Source organism: Nomia melanderi, unplaced genomic scaffold, assembly GCF_051020985.1.
Source record: "Nomia melanderi isolate GNS246 unplaced genomic scaffold, iyNomMela1 scaffold0850, whole genome shotgun sequence".
NCBI lineage: Eukaryota > Metazoa > Arthropoda > Insecta > Hymenoptera > Halictidae > Nomia > Nomia melanderi.
The window spans coordinates 15,001-20,000 of record NW_027475964.1 but is presented as its reverse complement, the minus strand read 5'-3'; the positions used below and the strand labels follow the sequence as shown (position 1 = coordinate 20,000).

General features: G+C 50.6%; 1 non-coding gene across 1 annotated transcript; it reads left to right on the top strand.

The window, feature by feature from the left end:
* The first annotated feature begins 4,766 nt into the window (after positions 1-4,766).
* On the top strand, positions 4,767-4,921 carry LOC143176791 (5.8S ribosomal RNA). The gene has a single exon (XR_013001298.1). It is a non-coding gene; the product is annotated as a 5.8S ribosomal RNA (ribosomal RNA).
* The last annotated feature ends 79 nt before the right edge of the window (positions 4,922-5,000 follow it).

Here is a 5,000-nt window from a genome sequence, read left to right as displayed (position 1 = left end):
ACGCGAATTCATACTATGAAAACTTACGTCTCTCGACGATGGGACGATCCACGCGAAGAGTTGTTTACGTGTACGCGTATGGTGCGATTGCGTCGATTCGCTTTTCTGTACGGGGAGAAATAGAACGTTGAGTTGACTTATCGGGTCTTCGTTGGAATTACCGTCGCTGGCATTGTAAACTCCAGATGACCTTGTGATTCCTTCGTCGGGCACTGGTAAAGGGTGGCGATGATGCGTTCTATAATAGAAATACCCGTCGTAGCGTTTCTTCCGAGTCAACCCGCTCACGAAACTCTCTCTCTCGTCGTGGAATCCCCGCGTCGGAGAGTAAAACGCCGAAGGCTTACTATGAAACTTACGTCTCTCGACGATGGGACGATCCACGCGAAGAGTTGTTACGTGCACGCGTATGGTGCGATTGCGTCGATTCGCTTTTCTGTACGGGGAGTAATAGAACGTTGAGTTGACTTATCGGGTCTTCGTTGGAATTACCGTCGCTGGCATTGTAAACTCCAGATGACCTTGTGATTCCTTCGTCGGGCACTGGTAAAGGGTGGCGATGATGCGTTCTATAATAGAAATACCCGTCGTAGCGTTTCTTCCGAGTCAACCCGCTCACGAAACTCTCTCTCGTCGTGGAATCCCCGCGTCGGAGAGTAAAACGCGAATTCATACTATGAAAACTTACGTCTCTCGACGATGGGACGATCCACGCGAAGAGTTGTTTACGTGCACGCGTATGGTGCGATTGCGTCGATTCGCTTTTCTGTACGGGGAGAAATAGAACGTTGAGTTGACTTATCGGGTCTTCGTTGGATTACCGTCGCTGGCATTGTAAACTCCAGATGACCTTGTGATTCCTTCGTCGGGCACTGGTAAAGGGTGGCGATGATGCGTTCTATAATAGAAATACCCGTCGTAGCGTTTCTTCCGAGTCAACCCGCTCACGAAACTCTCTCTCGTCGTGGAATCCCCGCGTCGGAGAGTAAAACGCGAATTCATACTATGAAAACTTACGTCTCTCGACGATGGGACGATCCACGCGAAGAGTTGTTTACGTGCACGCGTATGGTGCGATTGCGTCGATTCGCTTTTCTGTACGGGGAGAAATAGAACGTTGAGTTGACTTATCGGGTCTTCGTTGGAATTACCGTCGCTGGCATTGTAAACTCCAGATGACCTTGTGATTCCTTCGTCGGGCACTGGTAAAGGGTGGCGATGATGCGTTCTATAATAGAAATACCCGTCGTAGCGTTTCTTCCGAGTCAACCCGCTCACGAAACTCTCTCTCGTCGTGGAATCCCCGCGTCGGAGGGTAAAACGCGATATATAATAGTATATGCCAGTGGTTCGCGCGCGTCGTCTCTGAGATACGCGGTCGACAGAGTTCCGAAAACACGTGATGTGCCACGATTTCCGTGCGTCTTACATCTTTCGACGATGGGACGATCCACGCGAAGAGAACGTTCGTGCTTGCGTGAGGTGCAACAGCGTCGATTCGCTTTTCTGTACGGGGAGAAATAGAACGTTGAGTTGACTTATCGGGTCTTCGTTGGAATTACCGTCGCTGGCATTGTAAACTCCAGATGACCTTGTGATTCCTTCGTCGGGCACTGGTAAAGGGTGGCGATGATTCGTTCTATAATAGTAATACCCGTCGTAGCGTTTCGACGATGTCACCCGCCACGAATGTCTCTCTCGACGTGGAAACCCCGCGCCGAGAGTAAACGCGAAGGCTTACCATACGAAAGAAAACGGTATTATACGCCTGTGGTATGTGCGTCTCGGCTCTGTGATACGCGATCGGCAGAGTTACAAAAAAACGTTGATGGGCCACGATTTCCGTGCGTCTTACATCTTTCGACGATGGGACGATCCACGCGAAGAGTAGTTACGTGCTCGCGCGAGGTGCGATAGCGTCGATTCGCTTTTCTGTACGGGGAGAAATAGAACGATGAGTTGACTTATCGGGTCTTCGTTGGAATTACCGTCGCTGGCATTGTAAACTCCAGATGACCTTGTGATTCCTTCGTCGGGCACTGGTAAAGGGTGGCGATGATTCGTTCTATAATAGAAATACCCGTCGTAGCGATTCGGCCGAGACACCCGCCACGAAACTCTCTCTCGTCGTGGAATCCCATGTCGGAGAGTAAAACGCGAAGGCTAACTATATAAGAAACATATAGTATTATTTATGCCTGTGGTTCTCCGTTTGTCCTACTCTCAGATACGCGACTCGGAGAGTTACGAATAATCGTGATGGACCACGATTTCTGTACGTCTTACATCTTTCGACGATGGGACGATCCACGCGAAGAGATCATTCCTGCTTGCGTGAGGTGCGATAGCGCCGATTCGCTTTTCTGTACGGGGAGAAATAGAACGATGAGTTGACTTATCGGGTCTTCGTTGGAATTACCGTCGCTGGCATTGTAAACTCCAGATGACCTTGTGATTCCTTCGTCGGGCACTGGTAAAGGGTGGCGATGATTCGTTCTATAATAGAAATACCCGTCGTAGCGATTCGGCCGTGTCACCCGCCACGAAAATCTCTCTCGTCGTGGAATCCCCGCGTCGTAGAGTAAACGCGAAGGCTTGCTATAGAAGACTATAGTTTATACGCCTGTGGTTCACCGGTTGCCTGCTCTCCGGGGTACGCGATCGCGCAGGAGTTACGGAAGAACTTGATGGGCCACGATCTCCAAGCGGCTATATCTTTCGACGATGGGACGATTCACGCGAAGAGAACGTTCGTGCATGCGTGAGGTGCGATAGCGTTGATTCGCTTGTCTGTACGGGGAGAAATAGAACGATGAGTTGACTTATCGGGTCTTCGTTGGAATTACCGTCGCTGGCATTGTAAACTCCAGATGACCTTGTGATTCCTTCGTCGGGCACTGGTAAAGGGTGGCGATGATTCGTTCTATAATAGAAATACCCGTCGTAGCGTTTCGACCGATGTCACCCGCCACGAAATTCTCTCTCGTCGTGGAATCCCCGCGTCGGAGAGTAACCGCCGAAGGCTTGCTATAGAAGACTATAGTTTATACGCCTGTGGTTCACCGGTTGCCGGCTCTCCGGGGCACGCGATCGCGCGAAGGTTACGGAGGGACGTGAAGCGCCCGAGCAATGAAACGTCCGCAGGAGGAAACGAGCAACCGCCGAACATTGTTTCGCGACGTTTCCATAATGTATTGTCGTTCGCTCGCATCCCGCTTCTTTCCCCTAGTTTCCTCGACGCGTAGTTTCGCAGCCTTAGTGGACGAATCATTCTCGATTCGAGGAAAGATATGCAGTGGGGCGTGCAATGAGCCCGCCAGAGACCACGATCTCCAATGCGTCTTTACATCTTTCGACGATGGGATGATCCACGCGAAGAGAACGTTCGTGCTTGCGCGAGGTGCGTTAGCGTCGATTCGCTTTTCTGTACGGGGAGAAATAGAACGATGAGTTGACTTATCGGTCTTCGTTGGAATTACCGTCGCTGGCATTGTAAACTCCAGATGACCTTGTGATTCCTTCGTCGGGGCACTGGTAAAGGGTGGCGATGATTCGTTCTATAATAGAAATACCCGTCGTAGCGATTCGGCCGAGTCACCCGCCACGAAACTGTCTCTCTTTCGTCGTGGAAACCCCGCGTCGGAGAGTAAAACGCGCGAAGGCTGTGACTGTAACATATATATATACAGTATACAATGCCTGTGGTTTTTGCGCGTGTCGGCTCTTCGGTATACGCGATCGGCCAGAGTTACGGAGGGACGGTGAAGCGCACGAGAAATTGAAACGGCCGCACGATTGGAACCGAGCAACCGTCGAACATTGTTTCGCGACGTTTCCATAATGCGTTTTCGTTTCGCTCGCATACCGCTTCTTTTCCCCTAGTCTCTGAGACGCGTTTTCGAGCCGTTCTTCTACTATCGATTCTCGTAGAGAGAAGGGACCGGGTAGTCTGGAAGTGGAACCCGCATCTTGCGTGTACCGTACACGGAATTGAGAGGACCGGCCGTGAAGCTCGTTTTAAAGCCGTGCGTCTGACACCCAACTCTTGCGCGCCAATTTCGCGGCAAGAGATAATATGGGACGAATGACCGGCAAAGAGCCAGCTGTGAAGTCTGTTTTTTTAATCGAATCCGTGGACGTGTGTATGCCGTAGCGTCGCTCGTCGTGTTCGTTCATGGTCGTTCCGAGAGAAAGAACGAAAGCGGTAACGAAGGGACCGGCCGTGAAGCTCGTTTTAAAGCCGCGCGTCTGACACCCAACTCTTGCGCGCCAATTTCGCGGCAAGAGATAACATGGGACGAATGACCGGCAAAGAGCCAGCTGTGAAGTCTTTTTTCATTATTTGCTTTCAATCGATCGATCGGTACGATTCGTGCAACGTTTCGCGCGATGCGACGCGAAAACATGCGCGCAACAATAGATGCGTCTGATCGGAAGAACGCGAGGGTCGACTGCACGCGATGGATTCAGTATCGGGTAGGATACAAAATATATCCCCGTCGTTTCCACGCGTGCGAGTCTTCTGCGTCTTTCGCGGGTTTTTGAATGCACTATACGCCCGGAACGTCGAGAAATATATACATATTACTTGAACGTTTTTCGTCTCGAAAGGCTTCGGTGTCGTCTCCAAGGCGACGCCTGAATCTCCTTCGCGCGCTGGTCGGAGATTCAGGTATCAACTTTTATCTTCTCTTTGAAAGAAGAGAGATATTAGGTCGAACAAATGAGAATAAAATTATATATGTGAAATATAAAATTTATACGATTACCCTGAACGGTGGATCACTTGGCTCGTGGGTCGATGAAGAACGCAGCTAATTGCGCGTCAACGTGTGAACTGCAGGACACATGAACATCGACATTTCGAACGCACATTGCGGTCCACGGATACAATTCCTGGACCACGCCTGGCTGAGGGTCGTTTACGTACCATACACTGCTTGCGTAGCTCTGTCAAATCCCCGCCGTCGTTCACCTCTTCGGATCGAACGTTTTTTTAC